A 12,504-nucleotide genomic window follows, 5' to 3' on the forward strand; every position below is an offset into this window, starting at 1 on the left:
TCCATACCTACGAATTCTGGACCATTATTCGCTTGACTTGAAGTCAGGAAGAAGAAGAAAACAAAAGCATGAAGCTCCGAAATAGAAATGAGAGTATAAATCACAGCAAATAGGAGAGAGCATTAACTGTGGATGTCAATGATTATAGAAAGACAGAAACAGGGACTCCGAAATATAAGGGAAGATATAAAACCCAACAACAACTCGGAAATTACAAACCATGTATATCGATGCATATAGCAATATAAAGACATGGGAGGACTAAAAACACTATAAAACCAAGAGTATAGTAGAAGTAAATAGATTCTTCCAGCGGGAGATGAAAAAGTAAAATGACAGATATGAAAGTTAGGAGTATATCAAGAAGCAGAACTGGATGGAGCATATTGACGAATGCTTTAAAATATGAATTAAGGGAGAAAGAATAGAAAGTATGAACTGTGGAAAATAAGGAAATCAAGAGGGTGGATTTATAGTGAAATATCCGACAGAGCAATCAAAACAGATTATCACATTTAACCAAAGAAGATCCTATCTCCTTAACTACCGAAGAATCAAATCTTATTAAGAAGATTTTTCGCTAAATCCCTTGAAATCCGAAAATCCACCATGACTACGTCCAAAGTTAAATCTCTATCTTAACCTTTTGTGACAGCTTCACTCGTACGCTTCACATAATCGAATCGTTTTATCTATATTAGTCAATAATGATAAAACTCTATTTATACACTCATATTCGTCATAAAAATATTTTTATTGTTAGCCATGACGATCCCAATCAAATTTCGGGACGAAATTTCTTTGACGGATAGGTACTGTGACGACCCAGAAATTTCCGACCAAATTTAAATTTAAAATTTATATGATTTTGACCGACGATTCACGAACAAATATTTGTAAGTAGACATGAATATATATATATATATATATATATATATATATATATATATATATATATATATATATATATATATATATATATATATATATATATATATATATATATATATATATATTATAATGTGATAAAAATATAATAATAACTTAGTCATAAAACGTTTAGATTTAAAATAATATTATTATATATCTATTAGGACGATGATTTTAAGAAGCAAATGACCAAAACACTCAAATGAATAAGTTACACTTAGAGTGGGATAATTTTTCATTGATTTGGGTCATGTTATTGATAAAGGTACATTACACGAAACGTAATGTACCAGTTTTCTAAGCGTACGAAAATGCGTTCGAAAAACCGGAATCGGTACTTAAGTCGAGAGTCAACGTACAACACATCGGTGTAAAAATTACAAATCAACTATGCACGAGAATATAATATAATATTTAATTAATTCTAAAGATTAAATATATAATATATTAAATAATATATATATAATTATCATATTAAACCATGTGAGTGTCGGCAGAGTGAATGCTCATTTAGGAGCTGGAAAGTGTCCTCATGCGATCACATGAGTCCACACTCATAATCTCATGCGATCGCATGAGAGGGGTAGGTGGCTAAAATCCCTTTATAAACCGAATTCGTTTCACTCTGATTCATTTCATGTTTCCTTTCATATTACGGAGTATTACTTATATTATTTAAATTATTATTATTATTATTATTATTATTATTATTATTATTATTATTATTATTATTATTATTATTATGATTATTATTATTATTATTATTATTATTATTATTATTATTATTATTATTAATAATTAAGATTAATATTATTATTAATCTTATTATTATTAGTATATACATAAAATACTACGACGAGGTCATGAATGCATTAATTTCAAAACGGATTTTATGAGCGGGATGAAGTTAAGGAAATTATGGGTTATAGCTATGGAGGTTATGGGTAATGTTCGGGGGTATGCTCATGAGGTCAAACTAGTGTTTATCATCTCCGTTGCGTCTACGTACTTTCCTATAATATTGAATCACAATATTGATACGTGAGCATTCATATCTTATCTTTTATTTATTAATAGTGTATCCATGTCTAGTGCTCGAGTATATATGTTTATGAATGCTTGTATGCTTTAATTTTGTAGTTAAATAGTTTATGATGAATCACGGATTTGATACATATGCTGCTGATATAAAGTATATGATATGCATGTTTTTGGAAAGCTGGCGAAAAATTATTAACTTTTCATTTAGAAATCGCGTGATTTCGATGAACGGATTAAAAGATATGGTCAACTGAATTATGTTTGACGTTAATTGAAATTGTGTTTGAAATTGTAAATTAATATTTAAACAACTTGTCTATGAGATTGATAAATTGAATTTTTAGATATTACTAATAGAGTAAATGAATTTCTATATAAGACATGTCTCGTTTTGGTAAACAATTGTCAAAGTTGACTGTCTTATCATGTTTTAAAGCTTTATAAACACTATAATCTGATTTTATAAGTATTGGAAAACTATGTGAAATAATAAAATATTTTCTGTTGCCATGATAATTCAAATATAATACAGCTCCTGAAATAAATAATATTTTGAGTTTGATAAACTACAAATTCGTTCAATTATCAAGACTTATACTATGTTAATAAACATGTAGAGATTTAAAGATCATATTGGGTCAGGTTAACTTTTGAGATGACTTTTGTCAACTTTTGTATGTCGGTCTCGAGCATTAGGATTGTGATCCACTATGACCTGACCTAGCTTGCTAGACATGTATTGACCAACATATGTTCTCTAGGTTGAGATCTACGGTTATTTTGCATTCTGAATTTTGGTCACGTTTCAGTGAATGACCTTATATGCTATAAGGTGAGTTTCATTTGCTCATTTTTTAATTGCTTTTACAATCTATATTTTTGGGCTGAGAATACATGCACTTTATTTTAAACGCAATGGATACAAGTACATACTAAATTCTACACCGAGTTTGAACCGAAAATCCCTTAACTTTGGTAACTAATAACTGCCGGTTATAAGAACTGGTGGGCGCGAGTAGTTATATATGGATCCATAGGGCTTGGCATCCCCGTCTGTTCCAGGTATAGAAACTCTAGCCTGAACTATAAAACAGACGTATGCTATTTGAGTTTAGTACATGTTGGATTGCGTGTATTGTACATGTTGGTTGCATGTATATTAAAAAAGGGGTACTTATTATAAAGTTAAAGTTTAGTTACCGGGGTGCTCAATCTTGTAGAATAATTTGATAAACGTTTCGGATGAAACAACTGAAATCTTGTGATCTACCTTTATATACAGATTATGCGCAACATTAAAACTATGAACTCACCAACCTTTGTGTTGACACTTTTAAGCATGTTTATTCTCAGGTTCCTAGAAGTCTTCCGCTGTTTGCTTATACGTTATACAAGCTATGTGCATAGAGTCATACATGCTTTATTCGAGAAAACTTTGCATTCACAAAATCATCACCATGTATCTTATTTTGACTGCTTTGTCAACGGATGTATTATGGTAAACTATTATTTATGGTGATTGTCTATATGTAGAAATCATCAGATGTCAAAAACCTTGAAAATTGATATTCATTTATTGTGTGCCTTTTCAAAAGAATGCAATGTTTACAAAACATATCATGTAGAGGTCAGTACCTCACTATGAAATCGATGAATGATGTATTCGTCCAAGTGGATTTGGACGGGTCATCACATAAGACAATTCTTATTTTATCTTTTTGATACTACGTATAGATTAGACAATTTTTATTTTTTCTTGTGGTTGAAATTATCTATTTTTTTTTCCCTTTAAATTTCAATTTACCCTCTCACATTTGAGTACTAATTGTAATTTATTACTAGTATAAAAGATAATTTCAGGGGTATAAAAGTTAAATTCACTATTTAATATAAATTCACCAAATTTTTTTAACGTATTTTACAGTGCAACTGTATACTGTGTCACAACTGTAGTATTCTTTATTAGTTTTCACCGGCATCAACGTTCAACTCGAAATAATTTCAGAAACTAAACGCAATAAATTATATTCGAGACGGAATTTCGATGCACTACCAACGGAGCATTTCTTTTTAGCAATAAATATGGATGTGATTTGAATTTACAGTTTAAACCCTTAAAATATTTATGAACACACAAATATAACTATTATAATATTAATTATACATAAAGATCCTTCGAGTACCATTATTTTGCTAAAATAACTAACAACTTTTTTAAAATTAAGCTCACGGGTTACATTTTTAATCAAAAAATAATTGTATATAATAATTCTAAAATAATATAATTTTGACTTTACTTATGATATTAATGGTGAGAAAAAAAATTCTAGACGTTAAGTTACTAACAACACCCAAAAACACTTTTAATATTTGTCAACACCACGGACTCTTCAACTCAAAAGAACTTTTAAAATTTGTTAAATCACGGGCTCTTAAACTCAAAAGAACTTTTAAAATTTGTCAACACCGCGGGTTCTTAAACTCAAATAAATTTTTAAAATTTGTCAACACCACGGGCTCTTAAACAAAAGAGTTTTTAAAATTTGTCAATACCACGAGCTCTTAAATAATTCTCATACTTTTCCTATTTTTTTAGTATCGTTATTTATATATCAATATGAACTATAAATTACATTTTTTGCACGGCTTTTTACACACCGGTGCAACGCACGGGTTAAAAACCTAGTATATATATATATATATATATATATATATATATATATATATATATATATATATATATATATATAAAAATATATCTCTTCAAATAAACAAAGTGTCTCTCAATTTCAACTTTATATATATATATATATATATATATATATATATATATATATATATATATATATATATATATATATATATATATATATATATATATATATATATATATATATATATATATATATATATATATATATATATATATATATATCTCTTCAAATAAACAAAGTGTCTCTCAATTTCAACTTTTTAGAAGTAGGTTCATTTTGAGCTAAAATTAGAAATTGATACTCGTATTCGTTATACTCGCACTCATTTTACCAATTGTAAAAGCGATACTACGTGTAAGTCTATCGAAAATTTTGGTATTTGAGGTCATCTTTTTTACTATTGACCCTATAAGTAAAAAATAATAAAAAATTTACGTAATGAGAATGTTGTAGTTAAATTCATGACTTAATTACACGAATGGTCACTGTGGTTTGTCAAATCTTGCAACTTTAGTCACTATGGTTTTTTTCTTGCAATTTTAGTCACTGTGGTTCCAAACTATTACAAGTGTAGTCACTCCGTCTAATAGATGTTCAAGTTTTCTGTTAAGTTAGATCACATGCTTAACACACGAGGGTATATTTGTCATTCTACATAAACATGCTATGGTATTTTCATTGTTTTACTTCTCTTATTAACTCCTCTATCCCCAATTCCCCATCTCTATATCCGTCATTTTACTTAAACATATTAGGGTATTAACATCATCATCCTCATCCCTCAACACTATCAAAATAAAATTCCACTCATTAGAAAATACACTGAAGCTATACGATGTGTCATCATCATTATTTACAATCAAGTTGTAAATTAAATCACCTGGAAATGGATATCTGACAGCTTCGTACCATTTTTTAACCTCATCTTCAACTACAACCACATGGAATCCCCAAAGGTAATCGCTGGATTTGAGTAAGTTCGTCGGAGTTGCCATGGAAACCACAACCACTGAAGTATACCCAGATTAGTTACACTCAACACCGGTTAATCAGTAGCTCTCCAGCGCATCTTTTTACCACCGCTACCGTCCCGAGAACTACAGCCACCACCGACCGTTTTTTGTGAACATAAAGAGAATTAGAAGTGGGGGTGCACCGATTGAGGTGGCCGACGACGATTGAGGTCTTCGAAGACCATTTTTCAGATTCATTTAAAAGAAAATCAAATCGCATTTGTTTGTGTAAATTTGTTGTAGTTTTTCCATTTGTTCGACGTAGACCATTTGTTTGATGTCCGACGACCATTGTTAAGTTCATCTATTCTTGTTTCGTATCCAAAAAGAGACCCGGATTTGTTTTTTAAATTCATCTATTTTACGGGATTTTTATTGTTGAAGTTAAAAGTTTAAGTTTTTATTTGAATTTGAAGGTGGGCCTACCGGAATTTTCATCGTCGTAATTTTTCAGTTAGGGTTTTGACTTCTTTGTTTAATTATAATCCGTACATGAAATGTTGAATTTGTGGGTGAGTTTGTGTTTGTAAGCTCCGAGTTTAATTGAGTTTAATTGTTTAAGTTGGCTAAGATTTAGTGATTTTAATTTAGGTTTACTGTTAAGGTTTTTTTTTTTTTTTTTTTGGTTTGATTTTGGGGAAGATAAAGGTAGAGGGATTAAATAAAAAATAAAAAGAGGGAAATGTAAAAGGACCAAAATAACCTCACATGTTTGTCACATGATTGACACTTAATGGAGAGAAAAAAAGTATGTTAGACAGAGTGACTAAACTTGTAATATTTTGAAATCACGGTAACTAAACTTGTAATATTTTGAAACTACAGTGACTAAACTTGCAAGAAATAAACTATAGTGACTAAAGTTGCAAGATTTGACAAACCATAGTGATCATTCGTGTAATTAAGTCTAAATTCATTCGCTTTGGTTTTTACCATATTCACGATTAACTTTCACAAAATTAGTGTTTTGGGGTCAACGCGCTTTGCTACTTGCAGGAAACATTGTATTATACATAAAATACATGTTGTTTCAATTAAAATATTTTAATGATAATGACCATAATATAACCAAAATGATAATAACCCGTTTCAAAACAAAAAGCACACATAATTTAATCTTTAGATATTAGAATTTAAAACCGGCGTAATTTGGATACTTTTGTTGGTTAATAGGAAAAAGGAAAAGGTTAATAGGTGGAAAAATTGATGCGAGTTGCTGTATAGTTTTATAGTTTCGTAGTTCACCTTGCTTCTTGCAAGGACTTGTACATGTAACTTTTGTGGTGCTTAAATGAAATCGTTGGCTTTTCAAAAAAAAAAAAAAAAAAAAAGGTGGGAAAAAGTTAGTATCTTGGAATTAAACCACTAACCGACAGTTAGCAAGGATCACACTTCACCACTGGTCCAATGTTACATTTATTTTCTACGAGTAATTAAAATGTTATTTATTTATTTAACTCTCTAAAAACGCATTTTTAAGAATTAAAAAAAACAACAAAAGCGCAAAAATGTAAAATTATTTTTTTGGCTTATTATCATTTTACTAGTAGTTTTCGATTTGAACCACGGGTCATTATCATTTTATTCGAATTGTACTTTTACTAGTAGTTTTCGATTTAAGGTTCATACTATTCAATTCAATTTAAGTGTCATGAAATCCAAGGTGGTCAATAAAAATAGTGAGCAACATCCATTCGTGAGTCATGACCATGACGCCATCATCTATCTCAATCTTCATAATTCTAGATTGAATACTAATAATAGTCAATTACCACTTGATCATATAATACTCCCTAACCTACTGCACTATATATTAAAGCATAAAACCATTACTTAGTAGGTAAACCTAGGTAAACCAGGTGCGGATTCAGTGTAGCTCCTACGATCAATATTTTTGTGTATTTATAGATTAACGTTTTACCCGTTCCATTTTTTTTTTTTTTTTTAATCCGTCTCATATGTAAGGCCTATCCCTATATATATATTTTTTAAAATAAAGTTATTGGCCTCACAGGAGTATTAATCATCTTCGCGAACATCTGCCACGCAAGCAGCACTTTCGGGAGGAAACTCGAATCGCATTGCAAGTGTTAGAAATCGGGTATAAATTGACTGCCGGATTCGTTCTTGAATCGTGTAATCACTGTCTCTATAAAGTATTTCGACCCTACGATTGCCTTGGTTGCACGAAATCTTTACAGGGATAAGACAAGAACGCAATCAGTGTTCATGGCAATTAAATCACTGATCAAATTGTTAGAGAATATGTGTGTGTTTTCTGTTTGTTAAAATGAAAGCAAAAACATATTCCTATATTTATAGGAAGCGAAAAGGTGCGAGTGAAAGTACGCAACCTTTCAACAAAAGGATGTAACCCTTCAAGGAAAAGACGCAACTTTTCGTTCACACCTAATGGAAAATGGTGGAATTTTAAACCTTTTCAATACCACAATTTCCATAACAGTATCAAGTTAACTCTTACGGGCGTGTACTTCACACTCTCCAAACCCGTTATAAGTATAACTTGAATACCTTTGCTTTCAAGTAAATCCAAATTAACTAAAATGATTGTTGATAACACTAAAATCACCAACAAATCCCCCCCAATTTTAGTGTAATCCTTGATTTACTAAAATGATTAAACAAACAGAACAAACCAATGCATAAATGAAAATGTTTCAGAAATTGAATTTTCACTTAGTATAATATTTACGAGCATTCGAGTATCAGGGTGTTTCAGAAATTGAACCTTTCCACTCATATGAAAACTATAAAATACTATACACATCAGTTTCTTACATATCCCTAAGACAATCTTGACACTATTATAAGCCATGTATCCCAATCCTTCAGTGAACATATTGGCAGCTAAGTCCAAAACTCCATTGAAACGGCAAAACTTCATGTTCACATAGGTAGCTCTTTTAGTCTTGCACCCGCATATGCAATTTTTCAAAAGAACTATTAAGAAGTTAAACTTCAACCTAACTCTACTTATGGGTCTAAACACATACTTTGGGATCAGTATATTTATGTGTTTCAATCTTCAGAAAGTAAGCTTACCTCATTGAATTCAGCTTCTAGCGTTGTACTAGAAGGGAATTGGGCGTCTCACTTTGGAAGATTTGGCTGGACTTCAATCCCACATCATTAGCCGACTTGTGCGCACTTAAGTCTCCGGCTAATTACTTTGTTAAGTGATTTTGTCAAATTTTGTTGTGACCCAACAAAATCCACACATATCGCTTCATTCGTGATCAACTCACGAAACATAGTTTGTCTAAGGCATAAGAGTCTAGACTTTTCTTCTTACATTAACAACATGCCTTAGTCAAAGAACGTCTCATAATTAGGGATCACCATGAACTTTGATCTTATTCATTTTTGACTTCAAACAATTTCCTTTTATAATCCTTTTAACCAAGGATTTATCAAATTCTTATATACCATAAGAAAACCGTATGTACTCAAAACAATTAATTGATTAGTCATTACACATGTCCACCTTCCACAAGTTACCAATGTAAACCTATAAGTTGTACAATCTTGATAATGTATCCCGATTATCACCATGCACATAATTATAAACATACCTTAGCCAATCCACTTCTAAGAACCAATAAGTAATGACAACAAGTTTATAATATCAATAATCTCAACATCATTCCTTTGATCTAAGATACCCTATCTATACCAAGTGTAAAATCCTACAACTTATAGATGCATAATCATCTTGATCAATACTTAACTCAATACAATTTAATATACCTTAAGGATTCGCATTGTGAATTAAACCATAGTCCGTGGTTAGCTTTCACAAGTACTAAAGTACTTAAGCTCCATCACAATGAATTCCAATAGACCATGCTTAATCTTTCTAACATCATGCCATATTAATCACTTGATATAATCACATACATCATACCACCAATTCCCAAAGCATATCGGTATTTGAAACTAATAAGCAACATCTAATCCTTATTCCAAATTAAAACATATCGATTTCACTATCTTGTACTATCTAGTACCATCATGATAGTTCATCAAATAGTTAGTGAATATAATTCACATTAAAACTCATGTACATAAAGCAATCATTTTGATGTGAACACGCATCAAAATACACCCATGATAAAATACACCCCAAAATATATACGGAGTAGCATATATATACTTAAGCAAAACCATACTTAAATGAAGCATTTATTAATGACTTAATGGACTGAGGTGAGTAAAATACTTTTTCGGTCAGCATTATTTCTGTTTACTTTTTGACTTAAATTAATAGAATTGATGTCCAGATGCATTTGTGAGTCATTTAGAAAAAGTGCACTTGTCCCCATATTGATTATCTTTTCCAACCCTACCCCCACCTTCTCAAACCATTTCCAATCTCGTTTCACTTTTTCTTTAAGAAGACAATCGAATCAAAACTCCAACTCTTGAAGATCCTTTGTTCCTCGTAAGTTTTTTTTTTTTTTTTTTTTTTTTAAGATTATGTATTTTAAACATCAGAGATTTTGATATCCTTGATTAGCCAAATATGATTGCTTATATTTTAAAGATGATGTTCTTGATTGTGTATGTGTCTTTTGTGCCTTTAAGGTGTTTGATGAAAGTCCTAAAAGAAAATTAAGTTTTTATATTCTTCACTTTCACAAATTTAAGGGGTTTTAAAGTTGCTGATTTTTAAGTTTCTAATTAAACAAGTTTATCTTCAAAATCATGAAAGATGTTGCGTGTATATATATAGCATGATTGTGTTGTGTATTTTTTTGTGCATTTGTATATAGGTTCTTAATTTTTCAACTTTCTTTATGTTTATATGTGACAGAATGATTTTGTTATATGTAACAAACTTTTCTTAAAATCAAGTTATACTTTGAGGTAGTAAGAAGCTTTATACTACTGCTGAAAAAAAGATTAGACATTTTACTCATATATGTAAATGTAATTAGCTCTATAAATAAATTAGTCAAGATTACTGATATCTCTGTATGCACACATCAAATTGCTTATATGTAGATGGAACAAGGAAGTGGGCCAACAAATCGAAAACGAGTAAGAGTTAGTTGGAAGGATACAAACGTGGAAAAAACATTTATTGAAGCATGTCTTCAAGAAGTTGCACGTAGCGGGGGAGAAGGAGGTGGTTTGAAGCCACTTTCATGGAAGAAAGTTGGTCAAGTCCTAAAAGAAGCTCATAAATTTGATGTTGACCGTAAACAAATGACAAATCATTTAAGTTACTTGAAGGGAAAATATCAAGCATGGTTGAAACTGAAAAATAGAACTGGAAATGTATATGATTCGTCCACCAACACATTTAACTTGACTGATGAAGAATGGGAAATAGAGTGCAAGGTGATAATTATTTACTTAATACATTCTTTTACTTGATACATTTGAGCTGACTGTTGTTAGTCTACTAACACATCAAGCTATTGGCTTCATATTATAATATATTTGATGCACAACTATTTAATGGTGTAGGCAAACAAATATTGAGTCACTTAGAACTACCCAACTAGTACACCCCGATCTTTGTGGACAACTATTTGATGGTGTGATTGCTACTGGTATTCAAAGTTATGGACCACATTCAACTGCTCCAATGCCGGAAGTATCAAATGTTGAACCTGTTGCAGTTGAACAAGTCGAAGAAGGTACACAAGCAGTGGCAGGTTCATCTTGTGCTCAACATAAAAAACGGAAAAGAAATGGAAAGGAAGCGGTGTCTCTTATCGAAGAGCAAATTGTGAGCGTACTATCTTTGGTGGCTGCAAAATATGCTAAACCCGATCATCCTACCTTTGACGAGTGCATAACTAAACTGGACGAGCTTGAATGGGAATCTAAAGGCTTGTTGTATGATGCGACACTTGCCATTCTTAGTGAAGACAACCCAACAAATAAGACAGTTTGGATGAAGCTAAAATCAGAAAGGTGCGAGAATTGGGTGAAAAATCTTGCACGCATTAAAGGTCTACCTGTGTAAGTTAAATATGCCATCATGGTATATTTTGTTTTTTTGGTAAAATGTTGCTTAGTGAAGACAACCCACCATCAGTTGACTATATTTTGTGCTAGTGTTTACAATTGTATTTTGGGATAACTCTTTATAAGAATGGGTTGTGTTTTGGTATGTAATGTTTTATGTAATCAAGTTATGTAATGTAGTTGTCCTCTCAGTTGTACGTATTTTGGTATGTAATGTAGTTAGTCCTCTCGATTAGTAATGCAACTGTATTTGGTATGTAATGTTTATGTAATCAAGTTATGTTCCATACTGTCATGTTGAAATGTAGTTTAGAAAGTATTGTAGATGTTTTGTATTTTGTTATTTGGATATGTAAAATTAATGCAACTGATATTGGGTAAAATTATAACACAAGGGTAAAATTGACATTTTTATCATTCAGACTATTTATTCAGCAACATAAATAAACGGGATAATCTATTCAGTGATTATCATATATAGTCATTCTATATCCATACTGCCATCTTTATCCATATCTGACTTAATGGGAAAAAAAAAAGTAAACAGACCCTTCAATGTCGTATACATATTCTTTGACCAAAGCCAAAATAAATACAACAATTAAAATGGATATGTACCACCCTATCGATATCTTTGTACCATCGATTGGGATTACCAGTCCATCAAATAAGCCAACTATTTATCCCAATTAAAATTCACCATTCTTGTTACCATCCCAATATTTATTGTTAATAAAATAGTAGGAAAAACAGCATTTAAAACTTGTTTGTCGGTGACGAAGCTTCGCCAAAAATATCAACCGATA

General features: G+C 30.8%; 1 long non-coding RNA gene across 1 annotated transcript; it reads left to right on the forward strand.

The window, feature by feature from the left end:
* The first annotated feature begins 10,071 nt into the window (after positions 1–10,071).
* Positions 10,072–11,869, forward strand: LOC139851432 (uncharacterized). Its single transcript, XR_011760627.1, has 3 exons — positions 10,072–10,160; positions 10,724–11,062; positions 11,192–11,869. It is a non-coding gene; the product is annotated as an uncharacterized lncRNA (long non-coding RNA).
* Positions 11,870–12,504: the final 635 nt, after the last annotated feature.

This window comes from Rutidosis leptorrhynchoides, chromosome 6 (assembly GCF_046630445.1).
Source record: "Rutidosis leptorrhynchoides isolate AG116_Rl617_1_P2 chromosome 6, CSIRO_AGI_Rlap_v1, whole genome shotgun sequence".
NCBI classification, from domain to species: Eukaryota; Viridiplantae; Streptophyta; class Magnoliopsida; order Asterales; family Asteraceae; genus Rutidosis; species Rutidosis leptorrhynchoides.